Raw genomic sequence first — 27,625 nt, 5'->3', positions numbered from 1 at the left:
AGTCAGGTACCACAGCATAAAATTGTGAAGGGACAGCATAACCATCAGAGCAAATGCGCTTGTTTCAAATAACAGGTCTTTCCAAGAAGGGATGAAAATCACAAACTCCAAGGATATGGTAGATGTAATTTATCCAATCAATAGGTCTTTTAGGTCCATGCCACAGCCAGGGGAGCCAAAGAATTTTCCACTTCAAAAACATTCAGATTTTGGATGTTTTTGCAGTCACCAGCTGGGCTCCCAGACTGAATTGACCTCTCACCACCAGTCCCACCTGTGGCCTCTTGATGATGTATATGCAATGGTGCAATTGCCCCCCCCCCCCACGAGAATTCGAGTGAGTGAGTAGTTGCTCCATGGATGAGAGACTGGGCGGCTCCACGGAAGGGCTGAGATGTCGGCCCGCTCGGTTGGTGGGCAGACAGAAAGGCTCGGCGGGTGGGTGAGAGTACAAGCAAGCAGCTGGGTGGCTCGTGGGTGAGTGGATGGCTTGCCAATCAGGGAGCCGGCGGGCGGGGGAGCAGAGAGATGACATCATCTTCCACCGACCGACGCTCACCCTGCTTCCCTGCAGTGCAGTTCCACCCTCACTGTGCAGGCAGCCGCGGAAAGTCGAGAGATTGCCTGACTGGTAATCTGCTGCCTGACTCTGGGATACAGCATGAAGCCACATTAGCAGGAAGGTGACACAGCAAGAGACAATCTGCAACATGTGGCAGGTGACGTGGCAAGGGGCAATCCAGAACTTTTTGCAACTGACAATCTGTAATGTGTGGCAGGTGACGTGGCAAGTGACAATCTGTAATGTGTGGCAAATGACAATCAACGTGTGGCAAGTGACAATCTGCAACATTTGGCAGGTGACATGGCAAGTGACAATCCACAATATGTGGCAAGTGATGTAGCAAGTGACAATCTGCATCTGGTGACAGGCGACGTGGCAAGTGACAATCCACAACATATGGCAGGTGATGTGGCAAGTGACAATTTGCAACATGTGGCAGGGAACATGGCAAGTGACAATTCGCAACATGTGGCAGGGAACATGGCAAGTGACAAACAGCAATGTGTGGCAGGTGATGTGGCAAATGATAATCCACATCTGGTGACAAGCAACATGGCAAGTGACAAGCTGCATCTGGTGACAGGCAACATGGCAAGTGACAAGCTGCCTCTGGTGGCAGGCAACGGTGTCAAGTGACATGCTCAGGGCTCCCACTGATTCTGCATTATGGTGAGTTGAACTATTTCATTTTATATAACAATGTAATAATAGAAATAATGTGCTTCAATCATCCTGATACCATATCAACCAAGGTGCCGTGATGACTGAAATGCCAACACCAGCCATTTCCCCGATAAATTGCCCCCCAAATTTTTTTTTTTCTGGTAGTGCCCCTCCGGAGACTAGACTCTGGGTCCGCCCCTGAGCAGAATTCATGCAAGATAAATAATGTCATAATCATTCAAAGGAAATTCATATGAAAAAAGTGCACAGTGCAGAACAGTCCATCAATATATGTTCAGTGCAAAACTTTCTATATGCGTGATGCCTAAATCCAAAGATGCTGTGTGTATATACACCATTTCATAACCGGGTGCGCACCCCACTCACAACTGCTTACCGACAGATAATACCCCAAAGATGGAGGTCTGGTTGCTCATTTAGGGAGAAATCTCAGTGGGATGGATGGATTGCACAGAAGTGGAGGATGAATTGGTTGGCTTATTAGTGTTAGCACTGGTAATGATCACAGGGGAAGTTACTGTTGCTGGATAAGAAAGAGAAGGAGACACTGAAGAGTTTGAAGTTGTTCTAGCTCTCCCTTTTCATTTTGAGCAGATTGGCTTAAAGAATGAACATGCGGACACTTCACAGAGTCTGGTAATACAATGCAAATAAAATATTGACACAGGCTGGTCATACTGTTCAAAGAATCGGAAGGCTGAAAAGTAAAACTGGGCAACCTGACTGTCTCTGTTTTTATAAAAGTATATGGATCCAATTGGGATTGTACATAAAGGTCATAGGAGGTAGAATTGGTTGGATATGGAGAGGTTTCAGCATAGCATCTATCCAGTAACACATTTAATTTATCTCAGCCAATCAGTAGGAGTTTCTCTGGCCTTCCATCTATACATACTATTTTGGAATGTTGGAATGTAGGCAATTATCCTACCAGCATGTTTTTAGAATGTGTGAGAAAAGCAGAGTACCCAGAGAAAACCCAGGACAGCAAAAAAACTCCATTCAGTGCCATGATCATTGGCGGCCCTTCCATTAGGGGTGCCTGGGCACGACTTCTCTCTCCTTGCTACCCCCTATATGCATAATGGTTAGATTCATATCCATGGCCGCCACGACCATCCCCTATTAATGCGCCCGGTCCCTTTCAGGGAACCGGGTGCATGAATTACAGCGGCTGGATTTTTTTAAAGCACCTGATTAGAGCCAGAGGGTCTAATAGGCTTCAAAACAGGGTAGGTCTGGGTCGCAGAGGATGCGTCCGGAGTGGTGTGTTACAGCAGCAAAAGAATATTTACTGTTGAAACACTGATTGTTAATGCAGCCAATCAGAAGCAGGTGTGATTAGCAAAAAGGGAACACTCCTGATTGGCCGCTGAGGAGGGAGGGAATAGAAGCCACCGCCATGTCCAGGGGAACGGAAGGCCACTGCCAAGCAGGGGAAGACCCGGTGATGGGTTAAGTGCTACCTACCTACCGACCGACCAACCAACTGACTGACGGGGGGGGGGGGGGGGTTTGGCATACTGTTTGCTGCCCCCCCCCCAAAAAAAATCCATTGACTGCCACTGGTTACTACTGAGATTTGAACCAGGGACCAAGATGCTAAAAAGGTGGATGTACCAACCATTGCTATCCAACAACTCTTTATTAGTCATATCCACAAGTAGTATTGAAGATTTCTGTTAGAAACAAACCATAGATCCAAGCTACTATATTGTACATATTGTCATTTTGGAATATATTGTATATATTGGGACATTCGAGTTCTGGTAAAAGATCAGAGAATTGTAGTAAAATATCTAGTACCAGTATCAGCAGCCAGTCTAGAAAAAAAAATAACAGTGCCATTGTACTAATACACTGTAGGATTGCCACATTACTTGTATATGACAGGGAAAGGCAGCAGCAACATCTAATGAGAAATGTTTGAGCAATTTTGTTTTCACGATAATATTATTACTAGGTAACTGTAGTTTTCTATGTCAGCAATTACATTTTTGCTATAAAAAAATACTTTAAGTAAAACAGTGTAATGAAAATAACTATAAATTGCATGTAAATTAAAGAATTTAAGAGTTAATTCTGTAACGCCAGCAAATGTGTAATACCAAATATTAACACAATATTAACAAAACCATGGACAATGTTCTGTAGGCAGAGAGTCAGTCAGCTAGAAACCATTTTTAGATTCGCAGATGTGAATCCGTCTGCTGTTCCTTTTCCAGTCTGTATATCTATTTCTCTTCCACAAATTTGCATTCACAAACATCTTTAAAGCACCAGCAGAGAACATTTGATTCTTGTTGATGCTCATAATTTAAAACAAGTTGAATGTGTTCTAGTAAGAAACATTAATTGAAGGCAGACATAATTAATACAGCACAGTTAATATAGCTCGTCGCAAATTTTTTTTTTTTCTGTTTTTACCTGGAAACATTAGCTAGCATTTTAAATCACTTTTTAGATTCATTTAGATATGTAGTCCTAATTTATTTCTTCTGGGATACTCTCACTCATCTCTTAGACATAAATCTGAGGGGCTAGCTGGATATAGACAGCATCTCTCCACTGCTTTTATTCTGGACTCATAGCTCACCCTAATTGCAATGGTTTTAATGAGAGATTTACTGTTTGTAGACAAAAGTTGAGCTTTTGGTCATGAAGTCTCTAGAGATAATTTAGTAAGATTTGCACAGCTCATTTCTTATTTTGGGCTGACTGTGCCAAACGTCTTTAAATATACTATCACTCCTTCCTGTGTGATTGCTGATAACAAATGTTTGAAATTGCATGGACTATTCATTATTGCATCACAGTGCTTGCATCTGAAAAATATACAAATATTTACTATTCGTGACACAATGACATGGATACGTTTTAGGGACAAGGTATATATCTGCAAAATACTTATTTTAAGTTGTGAAATTAAAAAAAGAGGATACATATGGATGAGTGCTGAAAGGTAAAATGTTGAATGGCGTGAATGCATTAATGACCTTTTCTCTGGTTTCTTTTCTTTTGTTAGAATGTGTTGTGATTAACAACCTTCCAAGACAGAACAACCAAAGTGTTTGTAATATTTCTGACAGTATTTTTGACAATATAGCTATAGTCTATTAAAATATGATGTCCCAGATGTTGGGGATTACCATTACACTTTGTACGTTTCTGAATTATGTAGTTCCACATTGCTTATGCCTTTAAAGTTTGATTTTATAATACTTGGTATTAGAAGCATACTGTATATTACTCCCATTCTGAAATACAAAATGCTTTATTAATCTCAAAGGGAAATTATTACAACGCAAGCTACACTCAACAAAGACAGCACAATATCACGAAAATGAACAGAACAAGACACAAAGACAAAACAAAATTCCCAATAGCAGTCATTAGCCCCAAATAAAACAAATTACAACTACACTCTAATAAACCATCCATGCAATAGAGTCTCCACTTTTAAAATGATACTCTGTTTTTCTTTCTAAATTGACCTTCTTTTTAAATGTATTTTTGGCTGCCATCAATGATTTTTCCACACGCAGGCGTTAATCTACTAAGGTGTCCATTTATGAAGCAGCGATCAGCAGTGATCCCGAGGATCGTCGCTGATCACAGCCCATAAACAGTTTATGAAACAGAGATAATCAGAGGGAGAAGTGTTTGAACATGTTCTCTTGCTGATTATCTCCACACATGAAGAATCCTCATTGAATGACACAGTAACGCCCAGTTTATGAAGCTGCGATCTCTGCGCTTCACTGGCGATCTGTGTCAGAATTCACACTCCCCGATTCACCAGCTCAGAGGTGGAGAATCGAGGAGTGAAGAGAGAATCTGGGGGGATCTGAGGAGCAAAAAAGGAAAATAATTAACTTCCTTATGCCTCGTTCAGACCCCCCCAAGACAGTAACCATGCCCCCCGTCATATTTATGTGTATATATATATATATATATATATATATAATGTGTATATGTATATAATGTGTGTGTATATATACATGTGTATATAATGTGTGTGTGTATACATATATATATATAATGTAGGGGGACGCTTTATTTTACTAACATTAACCACGCTGTCTGTCAGTGCATTGAGCAGTGATAAATTATCACTGCTTAATAAAATGACATCTCTGTGTTTCTGTGAATTTCTGTTACTGTAGTCTTGTAAAGTCTCATGAGATTCCAGTATCAGGGGCCGTTTTCCAGTGTTGGAAGCATTTGTAGATCGCTTCACTCCTCAGAAGGTGAAGTGATCTACTCCACTTCATAAACTGGCACATAGAGGAGAAAGATCTCCTCTGAGAATGCCTGAGAATAAAGCAGTGAATAGATTTCACTGCTTCATAAACAGACACCTAAAGGTGTACAGACTGTTCACTTTGCAAAGTGAATGTTCTCAAAACTTTGTAAATAACATAAAGTTGCATTCACGTTGAATACCTAATAATATGCTATAGTAAAGATAAAAACGTTATTTTGTTTTCTTGCAGCTGATTGAACGATTGAAATGAACATAGCTTCAATGTCTTTAATGTCTCTATAAACATTGACTTTACAATATAAATGGTTTCTGCTTCTTTAGTTTTTAATCCCCATTGGGGTTGATTTACTAAAACTGGATAGTGCAAAATCTGGTGTAGTTCTGCAAAGAAACCAGCTTCCAGGTTTTTTTTCAAAGCTTAATTGAGCAAGCTGCAGTTAGAATCTGATTGGCTACAATGTACAGCTGCACCAGATTTTGTACTCTCCAGTTTAAGTAAATCAACCCTATTGTCTCCCGGTAATGCCAGATAAATGTTGAAATCTCAAAACCTTACTTGTAACTTATAACTGCAAGTCATTAAGTCTGTCCACATGATAATGAAATCAAGCAGTACCTAAATATGCATTTAGAAAGGTGGATGGATATAAATGGAATGTATGTAAATATTTAAATATTAAGAATATATGATCCATCAGTGACATTCCAGTTAGTGTTATAGCTCTTTCCATAATGTGCCATTAAAAGTAAGAAGACGCTTCTTGCCAATGTTTATACTGACAAGTATGAGTAGCGGCAGCTTGCAGGTACACTGAACAATTATATGATAAAAAAAAACTTCATGATAAAGGTAGCTAATTTTAACAAAAGACAATTTTGTCAGGCGTAGCCAAGAAGACCTGACATTCGTGATCACTTTTTAGGTCACACTGTCCAACTTGCATGGTCTAACCTAGCAACCTCATTTATTCTTCCTGAGCCATTTGAAGAGCATTAAACTTGCAGATGCAATTATTGTATAATAAAGTATTGATTTCTTTAGAAGCGCTCTAACATTATCCTTCTTAAAATTAGCATTTACAAGAAATAAATCCAAATTTTTCATTAAAATTAACCTACTGGACACTGGTGAGTAAATTACAAAAAATAGTTTTTTTCCTCTCAGGAATAAGTGTTTTAGATATCCATGGATAAATTACTATTTTATTGTAGATGTTGGCTTAGTGAATTCATTTTTCATGTACCCTATAGTACAATATGTCTTTGGATGTAGTTGTCAATTTTCAACGCATTAATACATGTGCAAATTGACCAGAAATAATGCATACAGAAAAAGACTTACAGTTCTAGTCTAGCTTAAACAAAAATATTAAAAAGTAATTTCTCAACATATGCAAAAATAAAATAGCAGCTCCTGCTGCAAAACTGGTCCTATTTCTGCACTTTCCCCTGCAATCCAACACTGACCTCTTCTGGGTTGAATGACTCCCAGCATAATTCAATCGTGTTGGCAATGAATGTCGTTGGTTAAATTAAGGAATGGCTAAAATGCATGTTAGGTATACAGTATATGATCTAAACAAATATATAAACATATGCAGTATATGTTTTCTATTAGAGAGAATTAACTTAATGTTCTGCCCTCTCTTTTTTTTTATTTTATTCTTTATTTAAATTTTTCATTTAAGTTGCGTACAAAACATAATCAAGTATTATAAAAGAAAACCATAGGACCAAAATACATTCATGCCCTTCAATTTTTCACATTATCCTGATTTTCTTTCTTTACTTCTCGAGTTCTTCTAAAATATCTCCCTCCCACCCCTCTCCCCACCCCTACCGACCCATTACCTCGTTAAAAATCATAGATTGTCTAAAGATTTTCCAGTATTTCCATTTCACATGGAATCTCTTTCTTTCTCTTTCTTCCTCCATTCCCAGCCCTTCAATACTATACGTTTCCTCAACTTTTCCTAGCCATTCCTTTACTTTGGGTGCTTCTATTTCTTTCAATTTTTTCGGAATCAGGCTTTTTGCCACGTTTATTAATGAGCTTGTGAGGGAATTCCTATACTCCTTAATTGGGGTATCTACTGCATGGAATAGGCATAACCATGGGTTCTCAGGTAACTGTATTTTAGCTATTACTTCTATATATCTTATTATTTCTCTCCAATATTCTTTAATCTTGGGACAATCCCACCATATGTGGGCCAAACTTCCCGTTTGTCCACAATTCCTCCAACATTTCCCAGATTGTCCCTCCTGGTACTTTGCCATTATATCTGGGGTCCTATACCATCTTACTAAGATTTTATAATTTGTTTCTATCATCTTACTATTTTCCGTGGATCTGTGCACCATCTTCAATATTTTTTCTATATTTTGGTTTTCACCCCGTGCTCCTATCTCTTCTTCCCATTTTTTAATGAAAGTTGGTACCTACGCTTCACATTCCCGTCTCAAGACCTTATAAAACTGGGCAATACCTGCCCTTGGGGATTTCCCCTCACATATCTGTTCCAAGGCAGTCAAATTTTCTCCATCTCTAAGTGGTTGTGGTAGTCTTGAGACGAAATGTCTAAGCTGCAGGTATCGCCACTCATTCAAATCCATCCAATCATTTTCTTTCTGTAATATTGCTAGTGTTTTATTATGTGTCGTAATTGCATATTATCTTGTTTTATCCATTTCCCTCCTATTGTACTTTTACCAGGTGCAAAAAAATCATTATCTTTTAAATAAATTAAAGGGGAATTATATTTCCACTTGTTATGTTTGTGTATTCCCTCCCATACTCTAAACACATTTTTTGTGACCAAAGGTGTTGTCTTCCCTAGTGATCTATATTTTAAAGGAGTCCAGATTTCTCTACCTAAATTTGTGCCTGATAAACTGCATTCTATTTTTCCCCATCTTTTTTTACTTTCTAATTTTGCCCATTCCACCACCCGTGTTAACACTGCTGCTTCGTAATATTTTCTAAAGTCTGGGACATTCAGACCCCCCTCATCTTTTCCCTTTTGCAAAGTCTTCAGTGGGATTCTAGGTTTCTTGTTGTTCCAGATAAATGTAGAAATTAAAGAATTTATCATTTTAAAATATAGGGGGGGGGGATATATATTGGTAATAGCTGAAATTTATAAAGGATTTTAGGTTGAATAATCATTTTTAAGGCATTAATTCTTCCTAACCATGACAGGGGCTTTGTTCTCATTCTCCTTATTTCTTCTCTCAATTCTTCTAGAAGGGGGATATAGTTTATTAGGTAAATTTTTTCTATTGATGCAGTCAGTTTAATCCCTAAATATTTAATTTCTTTTTGCCATAGAAATGGGAATTCTCTCTTAATGTCAAGTTCTTCTCTCGGATTTATATTTACGTTTAAGATTTCTGACTTGCTTGGGTTGATTTTAAAGTTAGATAATTCCCCGTATTCCTGTAAAGCCTTTAACAAGTTTGGCATGGAGATTCGTGGTCTAGATACATAAAACAGAATATCATCCGCGAATGCGGCTGTCTTATGTATTTCCCCCTCTATCTCAACCCCCTTTATATCTGGGTTTGTCCTTATCGTCTCCAGGAGTGGCTCCAATGCCAGAACGAACAATAGGGGGGACAGCGGACACCCCTGTCTAGTCCCATTGTTCATTCTGAAGGCTGTTGATAGTACCCCATTAACTCTTACCACTGCCTTGGGGCTGTTATATAGTGCCTTTATCCACTTCAAAATTTTGGGACCAACCCCCATTCCCCTTAGGGTACCCATCATGAATCCCCAGTCTACTCGGTCAAAAGCTTTCTCAGCATCTATTGATAGGAGTAGACTGGGGATTCTACTCTCCTTCATCCTCTGAAGCAGTAATATTGACCTTACTCCATTATCTTTTCCTTCTCGCCCCTCAATGAATCCCACCTGATCTGCATGGACTAAGCTAGGCATTAACTTCTTTATTCTAGCGGCCAATATTTTTGCGAACAATTTAACGTCCGTATTGAGTAGTGAGATCGGTCTATAGTTTGAGCATATTGTATTCTCTTTTCCCTCTTTCAATATCGTGGATATTGTCGCAGTGGAGGCCTCCTTGCTCAGTCCATATTTTGTACCTAGTCCATTATAATATGCACATAAAATTGGGGCTAGTATGTCTCCAAACTTTTTTAGATATTCTATTATATAGCCATCAGGCCCTGGACTCTTTCCTCCTTTGGTCTCTTTTATTGCCTGTATTACTTCTTGGACTGAGATTGGATTCTCCAATTCCTGCGCCAATTCCCCCGGTATTTTAGGGATATTTGCTTGAAATATATAGTCTTTGATTTTTCCCCTTCTCTTCATCTCTTGCTTTTCTGTCTCTTTTTTTCTCACGGAATATAACTGCCCATAGTATTCTCTGAAAACTTCTGCTATTTCCTTAGTTTTATAGACCGACTCTCCCTCTTTATTTAATATTTTCTCTATATAATTCTTCGATCTTTTTTTCCTCAATATCTTTGCTAAGATCTTACTATTTTTAATGCCGCTATAATATCTCTCTTTATTAATCCTATTATATATCGTCCTCATTTCCTGTTCCATTAATTCCCCGAGTTCCTCTCTTTTCATAGCCAGTTTATGTAATAGGTCCACTACCTGTCCACTTTCCCTGCCATTTGCCTTTTTATGTTCTTGCTCTAATCCATGGATTTCCTCCCTCAACTCCCTACTCTTTTTAATACCTTCTCTCTTCCTGTTTGTACCTAGTGAAATATATATCCCTCTTATATAAGCTTTATGTGTCTCCCAAATAATATTTTCCATATTCTCTTCATTTAAATTAGTGGTAAAAAAAAACTCCAATTCCTTTCTAATTATTTCCTCTCCCTTCTCGTCCAACAGTTCCCTATTCAATTTCCAGGAAAAAGGAGATTTCTGAAATCCTGGGATTTTGATCTTCAGGCATATTGGAGAATGATCAGACAATGTTCTAATTCCTATATCTGTGGATATCACCTCGTCCAGAACCCTATGTTCCACTAACCAGTAGTCGATCCTTGTGTACGTCCCGTGTACCGGGGAATAGAACGAGTAGTCTCGTATCCTTGGGTGCATAGTTCTCCACGCATCCATAAGCTGATACTGATATAGCCTGTGTTTTATTATTCTCCTCTGCTCCTTCCCAATCCCCTGCACACGGGACGAACTATCCATTTGCGGATTCATACAAAAGTTCATATCTCCAGCTATAATTACTCTTCCTCTTTTAAAATCCCATAATTTCTCCAATATTCCTTTCAGAAAAACCGTTGGACTTCTATTTGGGCAGTATATGTTAGCGAGGGTATAGTCTACTCCCCATAGTTTCCCCTTCATAAAGAGGAATCTACCCTCCGGGTCGACTAATCTTTCTTCTATTTTATAGTATACCTCCCGTCCTATACCGATAGCTACCCCTTTTGAGTTCCTTGAGTAAGAATCTCCATAAAACCACACCGGGAACCTATGTTCTGCCCTCTCTTAGCCCTTGTACACACGGTCGGAGAATCCATCGGAATGTGTCCTATTGGACCGTGTTGTCGGATAATCCAACTGTGTGTGGTATGCATCGGACTGATTCCGTCAGAATATCTGTCGGACCCAATTTTCCAACTTGTTGGAAATATTTTCCGACCAACTGGTCCGATCGGACATACTTCGATCATGTGTAGAGGATTTTGATCGGACCAAGTGCCACGCATGCTCAGATCAAATTCCTACATCAAAGCTATTGGCTACTAGCCTGAATGTAGTCCCATCGTAACGAAATTACGTCATCACGTTCTGAATGATCGGATTTTTCGACAACTTAGTCAGACCGTGTGTATGCAACAGTTTCGGACAAGATCCGACGGACAAAATCCGTCGGACAAAATCCGACGGATTTGGTTGGCAGAATGTCCGACCGTGTGTACAGGGGCTTAGACTCTGGAACATTTCACCTCTATTTTTAAGCCAGTGATAATTTTTTCACTATCTTTTTTTTTTAACAAAAAGTGAACTTTATTCATATTCAATACATACAGGTCAGCTTACAGTACAGAGTCATTCAAAGCAAATTGTCAATACATATATATCAGCAGAGTGCACATTAGCATATAATGTTCATAGTCAATAAGTATATTTAGGAACCAGACATCGTATATACAAAATTGTTCAGCATATCATAAGGAGGGAAGTAGAAGGGGGGAGGAGAGGGAACACCAGTAAAGCGTCTGAAAAAAGCTTGCAAACCCAGTGTGAAAGACTGAGTGCTTTCATGCGGGGCTGCGCTGTCAGGGCCTCACAAAATGTCCTGCCAGCAGCTTCTTTGCAGCGGTGGAGGAGCGGTGGAGGATTCATTCATTGATCGATTTGGGTACAACCAGGATGTTGGATTTTTCATGGGACTATTGCCAGCAGCTATAGCCGCAAACAATAATCACTGTGAGTTCTCTCAGTAGGGATGGCTCATGCTTCTGTTAAAACCAAACCACGGTCAGGTAGTCCAACTAAAATTGTAGCCACAACTGCCAGGAAAATTGTTTGGGATGCAAAGAAAAACCCACAAATAAATTCAGGTGAAATACAGGACTTTGTGAAAACATGTGGTGTGGCTGTTTCAAGATGCACAATAAGGAGGCACTTAAAGAAAGATGGCCTGCATGGTCGAATTGCCAGAAGAAAGCCATTACTACGCAAATGCCACAAAATATCCCACTTACAATATGCCAAACAGCACAGAGACAAACCTTCTGGCAGAAAGTCATTTGGAGTGATGAGGCCAAAATTTTGCTTTTTGGCCACAACCATAAACCCTACATTTGGAGAGGAGTCAACAAGGCCTATGGTGAAATGTACACCATTTCTACTGTGAAACACAGAGGTGGATCGCTGATGTTTTGGGGATATGTGAGCTACAAAGGCATAGGGAAATTTGGTGAAAATTGATGGCAAGATGAGTGCAGTATGATATCAAAAAATACTGGAGGAACATTTGCATTCATCAGCCAGCTAGCCCTGCGCATGTGACGTACTAGGGGCGGATCCAGAGTCTAGTCTCAGGAGGGGCACTGCTATAAAATATGTTTTTTTGGGGGCAATTTATATGGTAAATGGCTGGTATTGGCGCTTCAATCATTATGGCACCATGGTTGTTATGATGTCAGGATGACATTATTTCTATTATTATATTGTAATATAAAATTAAATGGTTCAACTCACCATAATGCAGAATCAGTGGGAGCCCTGAGGGTGTTGCTTGCCATGTCACCTGCCACCAAATGCAGATTATCACTTGCCATGTCACTTGACACAAAATGAGGATTGTCACTTGCCACGTCACCTGCCACACATTGCGGATTGTCACTTGCCACATCACCTGCCACACACTGCGGATTATCAATTGCCATGTCACTTGTCACCAAATGCGGATTGTCACTTGCCACGTCACCTGCCACAAATTGCGGATTGTCACTTGCCACATCACCTGCCACACACTGCGGATTATCACTTGCCAGATCACTTGTCACCAAATGCGGATTGTCACTTGCCATGTCACCTGCCACACATTGCGGATTGTCACTTGCCACGTCACCTAACACACATTGCGGATTGTCACTTGCCACGTAGCCTGCCACACATTACAGATTGTCACTTACCACGTCACCTGCCACACATTACAGATTGTCACTTGTCACGTCACCTGCCACACATTACAGATTGTCACTTGCTACGTCACCTGCCACACATTGTGGATTGTCACTTGCCATGTCGCCTGCCACATATTACAGATTGTCACTTGCCACGTCACCTGCCACACATTGTGGATTGTCACTTGCCACGTATGCCTGTCACACATTGCGGATTGTCACTTGCCACATCACCTGCCACACATTGCGGATTGTCACTTGCCACATTGCCTGCCACACATTACGGATTGTTACTTGCCACGTAGCCTGCCACACATTGCGGATTGTCACTTGCCACGTCACCTGCCACACATTACGGATTGTCACTTGCCACGTCGCCTGCCACACATCAAGGATTGTCACTTGCCACGTCGCCTGCCACACATCAAGGATTGTCACTTGCCATATCGCCTGCCACACATCAAGGATTGTCACCTACTGTGTCACTTTTCTGCTAAGGTGGTATTTTGCTGTGTCCCAGAGTGAAGTTAGGCAGCAGAGAGATGATGTAATCTCTCTGCTGCCCACAGCTTCCCACACAGTGAGGGCGGAACTGCAGGGATGCAGGGCAATGAGAGATGATGTCATCTCCCTGCTCCCCTGCCTGCTGGCTTCCTGATTGGCCAGCAGCCCGCTCAGACACTGAACCGCCAAGCTGCTCCCCCTCTCACCCGCCCACTCACCAACCGAGCCGCCCGTGCTGTCACCCGCAGAACCGGCCGTGCTGTCACCAGTGGAACCGGCCACGCTGTCACCCACGGAACCGCCCGTCCGTGGAACGTCACCCGCAATACCCGGAGGGGCAATTGCCCCATTGCCCCCCCTGGATCCGTTCCTGGGACGTACTTGGACATTCCAACATAACAACGATCTAAAACATAAGGCCAAGTTGACCTGTCATTGGCTAATGCAGGTTCTGGAGTGGCCATCTCAGTCTCCTGACCTCAATATCATTGAGCCACTTTGAGGAGATCTCAAACGTGCAGTTCATGCAAGACAGCCCAAGAATTTACAGAAACTGGAGGCTTTTTTCCAAGAGCAATGGGCAGCTTTACCATTTAAGAAAATAAAGAGCCCCATCCACAAATACCACAAAAGACTTCAAGCTGTCAATGATTTTAAAGGGGGCAATACACGGTATTAACCACTTAAGGACTGCCGCATGCCATTGTACGTCATTACAATGGCATGTACAGGCACAAGCATGTACATGTATGTGCTTGCCTTCCAGCGGGTGGGGGGTCTGATCCGGGATGAGGGGATGGCCGTTGGTTTCTGGCCATCCCCTCTCGATCGCTCCTGGCGAATGAGAAGCTTCCTCCCACTGTGTATTGTATACACAGGCAGGGAGGAAGTGATGTCATTCTCCTCGGGGCGGTCTTATTGACCGGTCTAGGAGGAGAGGACACAGTAAGTCTGCACCAAACACTACACTGACACTAAATAACACATAGGCACACAAACCCCCCCCGATCACCCCCCCGATTGCCCCCCGATTGCCCCCCGCCCCCCCCCCCCCCAGTCACAGTGTCACTGATTGCAGTGATCATTTATTTACTGATCACTGCATTCAGTGTCAGTTGTAAAAGTAAAAACTGTCAGGGCAGTTACTGTTAGGTCCAGGGTAGCCCCCTACCACCCCCCAATAAAGATTTAACCCACTGATTGCCCTTAGAGTTAACCCTTTCACCCCCTTTTGCCAGTGTCACTAAGCGATCATTTTTCTGATCGCTGCATTAGTGTCGCTAGTGTCGCTAGGTAGCTAGTTATTTTTTTTAGGTTCACCGCCAGGTTTTTATAGCGCTAGGTACCCCGATATACTACCCAATAATCGTTTTAACCCCCTGATTGCCCCTAGTTAACCCTTTCACCCCGTTTTGCCAGTGTCACTAAGCGATCATTTTTCTGATCGCTGCATTAGTGTCACTAGTGTCGCTAGGTAGCTAGTTATTTTTTTAGGTTCACCGCCAGGTTTTTATAGCGCTAGGTACCCCCATATACTACCCAATAATGGTTTTAACCCCCTGATTGCCCCTAGTTAACCCTTTCACCAGCGATCACAGTATAAGTGTCACTGGTGACGCTGGTTAGCCAGTTAGTTATTTAGGTTCCCCGTCAGGTTTTTATATAGCACCAGGGACCCCCATATACTACCTAATAAAAATTTGAACCCCCTGATTGCCCCTAGTTAACCCTTTCACCAGTGATCACCGTATAAGGCAGCGTACACACGGGCGGACTGTTCGCCCAACCTTGTCCGCTGAACAGTGTTTGGGCGGACAGTCCGCCCGCGTGTGGGCTTTCAGCGGACAGTTTCAGCGGACAGTTGGACGGACAAAGTCTTTCGGAAATTCCGAAAAACTGTCCGCTGAAACTGTGTTTGAGCGAACAGTCCGCCCGTGTGTAGGCTACTTTCGAAATGAGCAAACTGTTCCCGCTCGGAAAGTCCGCCCATTTCGAGCGCGTGTACAGGTAGGCGGGGCCCGCGAAGGAGACGTCGCGGGCTCCGCCGCCTGGAATGGGCTTAAAGGGGAACCCCAACGCCGAAAAAAATCGGCGTGGGGGTTCCCCCAAAGTCCACACCAGACCCTTGTCCGAGCACGCTACCCGGCCGGCCAGGAAAGGGGGGCGAGCGAGCGCGCCCCCCCTCCTGAGCCGTACCAGGCCGCGTGCCCTCAACATGGGAGGTGCCTTGGGGAAGGGGGGGCCGCGCGGCCCCCCCACCCCAAAGCACCTTGTCCCCATGTTGATGAGGACAAGGGCCTCTTCCCGACAACCCTGGCCGTTGGTTGTCGGGGTCTTCGGGTGGGGGGCTTATCGGAATCCGGGAGCCCCCTTCTTTAAGAAGGGGGCCCCCGGATACCGGCCCCCCACCCTATGTGAATGAGTATGGGGTACAATGTACCCCTACCCATTCACCTGTGAAATAAAGTACAAAAAAAAACACAACACAGGGAAAAAATATTTTATTGCACAGCTCCGGGGGTCTTCCGTCTTCGGGGGTCTTCTCGCCGGACTCCTCCGCTATCTGTGTGTAGCTCTTTTGCTAGCGGAGGAGTCCGGCTTTCTTCCTCCCCGCCGCCGGCCTCTTCTCCCGACTTCGGGGGTCTTGTCCCCCTCTTCGGTTCTTCTGCCGGGCCACCGCGCCTTCTTGTAGCTCTTTTGCAGGCGGTGGCCCGGTCTTCTGTCGCCGCTGCCTTCCGTTCTTCTGTCGCCGCCTTCGGTTCTTCTGCCGGGCCACCGCGCCTTCTTGTAGCTCTTTTACAGGCGGTGGCCCGGTCTTCTGTCGCCGCCGCCTTCCGCGCGGCCCCCCCTTCCCCAAGGCACCCCCCATGTTGAGGGCACGCGGCCTGGTACGGCTCAGGAGGGGGGCGCGCTCGCTCGCCCCCCTTTCCTGGCCGGCCGGGTAGCGTGCTCGGACAAGGGTCTGGTGTGGACTTTGGGGGAACCCCCACGCCGATTTTTTTCGGCGTTGGGGTTGCCCTTTAAGCCCATTCCAGGCGGCGGAGCCCGCGACGTCTCCTTCGCGGGCCCCGCCTACCTGTACACGCGCTCGAAATGGGCGGATTTGCCTCCTCCTTACGTGGGCGAGTCCGTTCATTTCAAAAGTTGAGCGAACTGTTTGGCAAACAGTTCGCTGAAACAGTCCGCTCGTGTGTGGGCAAGTCCGCTCATGCAAATTTTGAGCGGACTGTTTGCCGAAACTGTTTGACGAACAAGGTTGGGCAAACAGTCCGCGCGTGTGTACGCGGCCTAAGTGTTACGGGTGACTCTGGTTAGTTCGTTTGCTTTTTATAGCATCAGGGCACCCACCATTTATTACCCATTAAAGGTTTAACCCCCTGATCACCCGGCGGGTGATATCAATTAGGTTTTAGGGTCAGGGTCTGCGTCGCCCCAGGCAGCGCTAGGTTAGTGCCAGTACCGCTAACACCCACATGCAAAGCATAAACCTCCCGTAGTGGTATAGAATCTGAACAGATCAATATGTTATCTGATCAGATCTATACTAGCGTCCCCAGCAGTTTAGGGTTCCAAAAAAACGCATTGTTAGTGGGATCAGCCCAGATACCTGCTAGCACCTGCGTTTTGCCCCTCCGCCCAGCCCACCCAAGTGCAGTATCGATCGATCACTGTCACTTACAAAACACTAAACACATAACTACAGCGATTGCAGAGTCAGGCCTGATCCCTGCGATCGCTAACAGTTTTTTTTGGTAGCGTTTTATATTTAAATCCGGAAGGCAGTGCTTGATTTTCGGGGTCCAGTACGTGGCTAGGCTCCCAAAAAGTCCCCCACATGTGGTATCCCCGTACTCGGGAGAAGCAGCAGAATTTATTTTGGGGTGTAATTTGACTTATGCCCATAGCATGAGCAATATATCATTTAGTGACAACTTTGTGCAAAAAAAAAAAAATTGTAATATTCCTGCAACTTGTGGCAAAATATAAAATATTTCATGGACTCAACATGCCTCTCAGTAAATAGCTTGGGGTGTCTACTTTCCAAAATGGGGTCATTTGGGGGGGGGTTGTGTTATTTTGGCATTTTATGGCCTTCGAAACTGTGATAGGTGATAGGTAGTGAGGAGTGAAATCAAAAATTTGCACCCTTAGAAACCCTGAAGGCAGTGATTGGTTTTCGGGGTGCCGTACGTGGCTAGACTCCCAAAAAGTCCCACATATGTGGTATCCCCATACTCAGGAGAAGCAGCAGAATATATTTTGGGGTGCAATTCCACATATAACTATGGCATGTGTGAGCAATATATCATTTAGTGACAACTTTTTGTAAACTTTTTTTTTTTGTGTCATTATTCAATCACTTGGGACAAAAAACATATTCAATGGGCTCAATATGCCTCTCAGAAATTTCCTTGGGGTGTCTACTTTCCAAAATGGGGTCATTTGGGGGGGGGGGGTTTGTGTTATTTTGGCATTTTATGGCCTTCGAAACTGTGATAGGTAGTGAAGAGTGAAATCAAAAATTTGCACCCTTATGCCGCGTACACACGATCAAACAAGCGGGTGGAAAAGTCCGGCAAACTCAAGTCCGCTGGACAATCCCCCCGTGTGTAGCCTCCGGCATACTTTTTTGACCCGAAAGTACGGCGGACTTAGAATGCCGTGTTACACTCCAATCTTCCCGCCGGACTCGCATTTCAGCGGACAATCCGGCCGTGTGTATGCCAGTCCGCCGTACTTTTGAAATGAGCGGACTTTTCCCGCCCGGAGAAAAGTCCGCTAATTTCGAGCGGGTCTCCAGGTAGGCGGTGCCCGCGAAGGAGACGCCACCGGCCCTGCTACCTGGTATGGACTTAAAGGGGAACCCCAAAATCGGCGTGGGGGTTCCCCCAAAGTCCACAACAGACCCTTGTCCGAGCACGCTACCCGGCCGGCCAGGAAAGGGGGGGCGAGCGAGCGCCCCCCTCCTGAGCCATACCAGGCCGCGTGCCCTCAACATGGGGGGTGCCTTGGGGAAGAGGGGGGCCGCGCGCCCCCCCACCCCAAAGCACCTTGTCCCCATGTTGATGAGGACAAGGACCTCTTCCCGTCAACCCTGGCCGTTGGTTGTCGGGGTCTGCGGGCGGGGGGCTTATCGGAATCCGGGAGCCCCCTTTAATAAGGGGGCCCCCGGATACCGGCCCCCCACCCTATGTGAATGAGTATGGGGTATAATGTACCCCTACCCATTCACCTGTAAAATAAAAGTACAAAAAAAACACACGAGATAAAATACTTTATTGCACAGCTCCGGGGGTCTTCCGTCTTCGGGGGTCTTCTCGCCGGACTCCTCCGCTATCTTCTTGTAGCTCTTTTGCTAGCGGAGGAGCCCGGCATTCTTCCTCGCCACCGGCCTCTTCTTCCGACTTCGGGGGTCTTGTCCCCCTCTTCGGTTCTTCTGCCGGGCCACCGCGCCTTCTTATAGCTCTTTTACAGGCGGTGGCCCGGTCTTCTGTCGCCGCCGCCGCCTTCTGTTCTTCTGTTCTTCTCTTCTTCTTCTTCAGATGTTGCCTCGCCGAGTCCTCCGCTCACAATGACAGGGACCGGGCACGTGGCGACTTATATAGGGACAAGGGACGGGGTCTTCGGTGGATGTCACATGGGTTCATGTCACATGGGTTGATGTCACATGGCGACAGTCCCAGCATCCTCCGGGACTGTGACATCGTAAGGGGGCGGGGTCACCATGTGACATGAACCCATGTGACATCCACCGAAGACCCCGCCCCTTGTCCCTATATAAGTCGTCGCGTGCCCGGTCCCTGTCATTGTGAGCGGAGGACTCGGCGAGGCAACATCTGAAGAAGAAGAACAGAAGAACGGAAGGCGGTGACGGCAACAGAAGACCGGGCCACCGCCTGTAAAAGAGCTATAAGAAGGCGCGGTGGCCCGGCAGAAGAACCGAAGAGGGGGACAAGACCCCCGAAGTCGGAAGAAGAGGCTGGCGGCAAGGAAGAATGCTGGGCTCCTCCGCTAGCAAAAGAGCTACAAGAAGATAGCGGAGGAGTCCGGCGAGAAGACCCCCAAAGACGGAAGACCCCCGGAGCTGTGCAATAAAGTATTTTATCTCGTGTGTTGTGTTTTTTTTGTAGTTTTATTTTACAGGTTAATGGGTAGGGGTACATTGTACCCCATACTCATTCACATAGGGTGGGGGGGCGGTATCCGGGGGCCCCCTTATTAAAGGGGGCTCCCGGATTCCGATAAGCCCCTTGCCCGCAGACCCCGACAACCAACGGCCAGGGTTGTCGGGAAGAGGCCCTTGTCCTCATCAACACGGGGACAAGGTGCTTTGGGGTGGGGGGGCCGCGCGGCCCCCCCTCTTCCCCAAGGCACCCCCCATGTTGAGGGCACGCGGCCTGGTACGGCTCAGGAGGGGGGGGGGCCCTCGCTCGCCCCCCCTTTCCTGGCCGGCCGGGTAGCGTGCTCGCACAAGGGTCTGTTGTGGACTTTGGGGGAGACCCCCACGCCGTTTTTTTTCGGCGTTGGGGTTCCCCTTTAAGTCCATACTAGGCGGCGGGGCCAGCGACGTCTTCTTCGCGGGCCCTGCCTACCTGGAGACGCGCTCGAAATGAGCGGACTTTCCTCCGTGTGCGTGGGCGAGTCCGTTCATTTCAAAAGTAGGGCGGATAGTACGGCGGACTTAGTACGCTGTATTAGTCCACTGAAAAAGTGCCGTGTGTGGGCAAGTAGCCCGTTCAGAAAGTCCAACGGACAGTCTGGCGGAAAGTCCGCCAGTCTAAGTACGTCGGACAGATGGCTACGTGTGTACGCGGCTTTAGAAATCCTGAAGGCAGTGATTGGTTTTCGGGGTGCCGTACGCGGCTAGACTCCCAAAAAGTCGCACATATGTGGTATCCCCGTACTCAGGAGAAGTAGCAGAATATATTTTGGGGTGCAATTCCACATATAACTATGGCATGTGTGAGCAATATATCATTTAGTGACAACTTTTTGTAAACTTTTTTTTTTTTGTGTCATTATTTAATCACTTGGGACAAAAAAAACCTATTCAATGGGCTCAACATGCCTCTCAGAAATTTCCTTGGGGTGTCTACTTTCCAAAATGGGGTCATTTGGGGGGGGGGTTTGTACTGCCCTTCCATTTTAGCACCTCAAGAAATGAGATAGGCAGTCATAAATTAAAAGCTGTGTAAATTCCAGAAAATGTACTTTTGCCCTAAATGTATGACTAAAATTTAGTTTATTAGATTTTTCTTATAACAAAAAGTAGAAAATATATTTTTTTCTCAAAATTTTCGGTCTTTTTCCATTTATATCGCAAAAAATAAAAATCGCAGAGGCAATCAAATACCACCAAAAGAAAGCTCTATTTGTGGGAAGAAAAGGACGCAAATTTTGTTTGGGTACAACATTGCATGACCACGCAATTACCAGTTAAAGCAGTGCAGTGCGAAATTGTAAAAAGACCTCTGGTCCTTAGGCTGTTAATCGGTCCGGGGCTGAAGTGGTTAAGAACTGGGGTATGTAAACATTTGATCAGGGTCATTTGGGTAGTTTCTCTTGTCATTATGATTTAAAAAGAGTAAACACAGTTGATTGATAATAAATGGCTTCAAACACTAACCATGAGGGAAAGAAAGGTTTTTGTGTTATTATTCAAATTCTCTGAAAAATGGCAAAAAAATCATAAATTCTGCCAGGGTATGTAAACTTATGAACACAGCTGTTTGTTGATCTTGACACAAATGCTACTAAAATTATTTATTTGCCAGAAATATTGACAGTTTAATTTTTGACACGTTAATTTTCTTTGTATTAATTCGGTTTATTCAGAATATATGAAATGTTCTAAGTTATAAAAGAAATATCTGACTTGAACATTTTGCTGTTTCTGTGTACAGAACTATGCAAAAGTTTTAGGCAGGTGTAAAGAAATAATGTAAAGAATGCTTTCAAAATTATATATTTTAGTGGTCTATTTTTATGAATTTAAAAAAGAAGAAAATCTAAATTAAGTCAATATTTAAATGCCCTTTACTTCAAAACAGCATCAATTCTTTTAGGTACACATGCACACAGTTTTTGAAGGAAATCAGCAATAGTCATCAATATGTTTACATTTCAAATTCATTTTGCTTTCTAATTTGATTCAAATTCGAACTGTGCATGTCTATATCTAACAAGACAGTCGCTGACTTTTTGTTTAAACTAAGTGTTAAATGTAGTTTCTCTTAGGGACCAGAATTCTACTTTTAAAGTGGTTGTAAAGCCTTATGCTGCGTACACACGATCGGAATTCTCGACAGAAAAAGCTCTAATGGTTTTCCCAATGGAATTCCGATGGAATTCCACTCAAGCTGTCTTGCCTACACACAGTCACACCAAATTCCGATCATTTAGAATGCAGTGACGTACAATACGTACAATGGGACTAGAAATAGGAAGTTCAAAAGCCAGTAGCCAATAGCTTTCATCTCGTAGTTGAATCTGAGCATGTGTGATTTTTGGAGTGTCGGAATTGCATACACACAATTGGAATTTCCGATAGAAAGTTTTTCCGTCAGGAAAATTGAGAACATGCTATCAATTTTTGGTTGGCGGAAATTCGGACAGCTTTTTTTTCCGATGAAAAGCTCTCATCTGTCCTTTTCTGGCTGGAATTCCAATCGTGTGTACGCAGCATAATAGACCACTTTGACTTACAGGTAAGCCTAGATTAAGGCTTACCTGTAGGTGCAAGAAATATCTCCTAAACCTACATGGTTTAGGAGATATTTGCCGGGAGTGATGTCATCGCAGCTCCGGCCAATCACAGCGCCGGAGCTGCGATACCCGGAAGGAAGATGGACACTTTGTGGAAGAGGGGACAGTGGTGATGTCGCTGGCTCCTGTGTCAGGTAAGGGACACAGGAGCGACTGCAAAGGTAAAGCATAGTAGCCAATTATGCTTTACCTTTGCAGGGAAACAAAGAGGAAGTAAAACCCATCAGGGTTTACTTACTCTTTAAATAATTGCCATCTAAAAACAAACCATAGAATGCTATCCTGCCATCCAATACTGACCATAGAATGTGTCTGTATACATTTCTGATGTGAATGGTTCAATATGCTCTTGTGGAATGTTTAGTAAAACAATGCTGCTTGGTTAGTAGGTTTGAGTTGGGTGTTTATGGACTTCTGGGGACCTCCTGAGCCCAGCCTGCCTCTGGTTACACTCAGAGGAGCTAAAGTTTCCTATGAAGAAGTGCATCTACTGTATGTGCCTGACAAATTTTCATAGCAGAGTAGAAGCCAGCTGAGCAGGAGTTTGTCTTACCCAGATGTTTTATACTTTGCGTAGAAAAATGTTTAAGGATAAGTGTATACTATGGATCCCTATTTGTGGTTTTTCAAATGAGTATAAAAACATCATGTGTTAAAGCTTCTGTGGCTCCTTTTAGGGCACAATGAGCACAATGAGTATATTCAGAAGCAAACAAGACCCATAAAGTGTTTACATACTTATCTTTAGGCCAAGCTAATCTAGCTAGTCTGTATAGCCCTGCCAGGAGTAGCAATCCCAATAGCGCACAATCACCAGGATCTTACAGTAAAGCAGTACTCACAAGGGCAGCTGTGCTATTCAGGTTCTTCAAGATGCCCTCTAGTGAGACAATGCTGACTGGATCTTTAGGTGACTTTTCAGAGTGTGCCATCATGTATGCTCCTAAGTCTGCCCAGCTGGGACCTCAATGAGCAGTCGCTTGAAATAACAGAATAGCTAGAGGCAGTGGTAACCATCCCCAACCGAACAGGTGGAATTCCTTCAACAGAACGACATAGTGGTTCCACAGTTCAGCAACCTCTTAGTCATACCTCCCCAGGAATTGGCTGCAGCACAATAAATATTCATGCTGCTAATTTTTCTGCTCAGCTTTCTAGAAGGAAGGGGAGAGCAATCAAACCTGCAGCCTGTAAAATCTAGAACAGCTATAAGGAATAAATAACTGCTCCAATGATTAAAGAGGAGCCAACGATAACTAAATGTACCTAAGATCCTAGCAACCTAATAAGGGATGTGCTACAATTGTATGAAGCTACTGTACAACACTGTCATCAGAAAGTTACCTAATGTTCCCTAAACAATGCAGAGGCCAAATATGAGTCATCATATTGAATTGCCTATTGCCAACATTAATTTACACAATAGATATTTTACATTTGTATACATCCTTGGTATCAAAAGTACATGTGCAGAACAATATAAGCAAAGGTTGCCTCAAACGTCTGCAAAGAAAATATTTTAAATTCACCTTTTCAGGTTTAAAAAGTGAGATCCCCCGCAATAGAGAAGCTTTTATACCCATCTTTCTAGCACTGCAGCTGACGTAACACTCTTCAGAACTCAACACTTCCAGGAGTATTGGATGTCTGTGTCATCCCTGCAGCATGCTGTGGTTCAATTTTCTGACCCACCCTTTCTCTCCCACCCTTTACCTGAAAACCATGCATATGCCTTGCTGCTTGGGGAGGGTATAGCTCAAGAGAAATCCAGTTCATGGTTCTCAAGCCCCTTGCCTGTGGGTTGAAGCTGAAGACGAGTAACTGCTTAGTCAAATGCCGGTCTCAGTTTAGGTCCACTTCTACAAATTGCCACTCTAGGCTTAAAGGTCAACTTTTAGCATTTGAGAGGGCCTGAAGGTACTTAAAGGTAGTTGTCTGTTTTGCCTACTGAATTAGCTTGTGGCAGAGGTTAAAGATACTGCAAAAAACTACTTAGTGGAGGGATTTTTGTTGCTTTTTTGCAGTATCCTGTACCCCTACCCCTTCTTCCACCCCAAAAAAATAGCCAATAAAATAGGAAATAGATGATTGACAGAGTGGAGTATCTGAGTGCAGCTTCAAAACAAATCACCAGTAGAAATGCTAGGATGGCCCATACAACAATGTAAAATAGTTAATAAATATAGGGTTATATCGCGGTAGAGCCTACAATAAACATATACAGCAGCAACAAAAAGATATCTCCACAGTGCACAAAATTGTATATAACAAAAACTGAATAAATTAATGAAATAAAGTGCAAGTGAAATACAAATGTAAGTCTATTTATAAAGACTCTTCATAAAGAAAAAGAAAAAATTGAGTCCACAAAAAAAGATTCCACAGTGTGAAAGGGGGTGATTCCAATGTAGTGATATATTCCAGGTCACTTCCACTGTCACCAAGGAGATAGGGGTATCTTGTATAGAAAGAACCCACTCAGTATGTGGGGACTCTTACTGGAACTGGTGGACCCCCTAAAGAGCTAGGTTGTATACGCCAGCAGATTTAGCTCCCTGCAGGGTTTAAAGGTCCTCCGTGTCCCTAGGGCTCTCCGGTAGTGACTGGAAGTCCTCCACAGTAGGGATGAGCCTGATGTTTGGGTCCAACATAAGTTTGTGGGTGTTCGCCGAACAGTGAACATTTTGCGGTGTTCGCTGCAAATTCGAAAGCCACCAGAACACCGTTAAAGTCTATGGGACACTAACATGAAAAATCAAAAGTGATAATTTTAAAGGCTTATATGCAAGTTATTGTCATAAAAAGTATTTGGGGACCTGGGTCCTGCCCCAGGGGCATGTATTAATGCAAAAAAAAAGTTGTAAAAATTTCAATTTTTTCAGGAGCAGTGATTTTTTTAATGCTTAATGCGAAACAATAAAAATGAAATATTCCTTTAAATATTGTGTCTGGGGAGGTTTCTATAGTATGACTATAAAATGACACATTTCCCCATGTTTTTAACAGTACCACAGCAAAATGGCATTTGTAAAGGTAAAAAAATTGTCATTTAAAACTGATCGTGGCTGTAATGAATTGTCGAATCTCAGCAATATAGATGAAACTAATTGAAAAAAAATCATGGGATCCCCACAGTCCATTACCAGGCTCTTTGGGTCTGGTATGAATATTAAGGGGAACCCTGAACCAAAATATAAAAACAATTGCATGGGGATCCCCCTAAAATCCATACCAGGCCCTTCGGGTCTGATACGGAAATATATATATAATTATTTATTAAATAAGTTACAAATACATGTCAGTGCTAAAATGTTACACTATGGTTGAAAGAATACAATAATCATTCCATAATACAGCCAAGCAACCACATATTCATACAGGATAACATAAATGGTTTGAACTGCATGCGATTCCCCACGTTTCGACCTATTATATCATAGTCTTCTTCTGGAGAATGGTTGACTCCTAAATAAATATGTTGAACATCTCAGTTATAAGAAGTATCATATATTATGCATCAATTATCACAAGCACAATACTATTATATTTACAGCTGGAGAGTAAAATGAAAGACCTCGCAACCAGAAATATTAAAATCCGTTGGATGATTCAGTGGACTCCATGGCTTTCCTGGCCTCTCCAAGAGAAGGAATATGGCCCAAAGGGCTTGCAAGAAACCACACTGGAAAAGTGGCACCTGCAGCAAATGGGAATAAGAGATGATTGAGCTTCTAACACTAATAAATGTCTCATTAGTGTTCATATCAAGATGTGCATCCAATATAGATATTCTTATCAATGCACAATTCAAGTCATTTTGTTCATGAATTTGGCCCACAATTTATATGGCTACATCTCTTTGGTAAAAATAACCCAAATTAGTGGATATTATTTAGTCTCTGTGAAAGTTATAGCGTCTACAAGCTATGGTGCAAATCATTGAAAATTGATCACACCTGATCACACCTGATACACTGATGGGCTATCTCATTTCTTGAAGCCCTGAAATGTCAGGAAAGTACAAATACCCCCCAAATTACCCCTTTTTGAAAAATAGACAGTCAAAGGTATTTAGCAAGAGGCATGGTGAGTTTTTTGAAGTTTTTTCCCGCAATTCTTGGAAAAATTAAGAAGTTTTTTATAATTATATTTTTTTCACAACATTATTTCTCACCCACAGCATATGCATACTTCCAATTACACCCCAAAATACATTCTGCTACTCCTCCCGAGTATGGCGATACCACATGTGTGTGACTTTTACACAGCCTGGCCACACAGAGAGGTCCAAAATGCAGGGAGCACCATCAGGGGTTCTAGGAGCATGTAATTACACCTCTAATTTCCTAACCACCTATTACATTGCCTTGGAGCCCCAGAACAGTGGAATTACCCACAAAATGACCCCATTTTGGAAAGCAGACATCCCAACATCTATTCTATGTGGCATAAGGAGTCTTTTGAATGGTTCATTTTTTTTTTACACAAGTCTTCGAAAAACGTGGAAAGAAAATTAAAACATATTTTTTTTTTTTAGATAAAGTGGTCAGTTTATAAGATATTTCTAGCTCAAAGCATGTATATAGCAAAAATTACGCCTCAAAATACATTCTGCTACTCCTCCAGAGTATGGTGATATCACATACGTGAGACTTTTACACAGCCTAGCCACATACAGAGGCCCAACATGCAGGGAGCACCATCAGGTGTTCTAGGAGCATAAATTACACCTCTAATTTCCTAACGACCTATTACACTTTTGAAGGCCCTGGAGCACAAGGACAATGGAATAACCCAAAAAATTACCCAATTTTGGAAAGCAGCACCCCAACGTCTATTCTATGAGGCATAATGAGTATTTTGAACAGTTAATTTTTTTACACAAGTATTCAAAAGTATTTTTACACAAAGTTGTTAATTTATAAGATATTTCTAACACATAGCATGTATATAGCAAAAATTACACCCCAAAACACATTCTGCTACTTGTCCTGAGTATGGCAATACCACATGTGTGAGACTTTTACACAGCCAGTCCACATAGAGAGGTCCAACATTGAAGAAGTATCTTCAGGCATTCTAGGAGCATAAATTACACATTTAATATAATTCCTACCCATCACACTTTTGAAGGTCCTGGTGCACCAGAACAGTGGAATGACCCCATATTGGACAGCAAACACCCCAACGTA

Source organism: Lithobates pipiens, unplaced genomic scaffold, assembly GCF_037356315.1.
Source record: "Lithobates pipiens isolate NorthernLeopardFrog02 unplaced genomic scaffold, aLitPip1_a1.2 Scaffold_18, whole genome shotgun sequence".
Classification (NCBI taxonomy): Eukaryota; Metazoa; Chordata; class Amphibia; order Anura; family Ranidae; genus Lithobates; species Lithobates pipiens.
Note: the sequence above shows the minus strand (reverse complement) of the source record.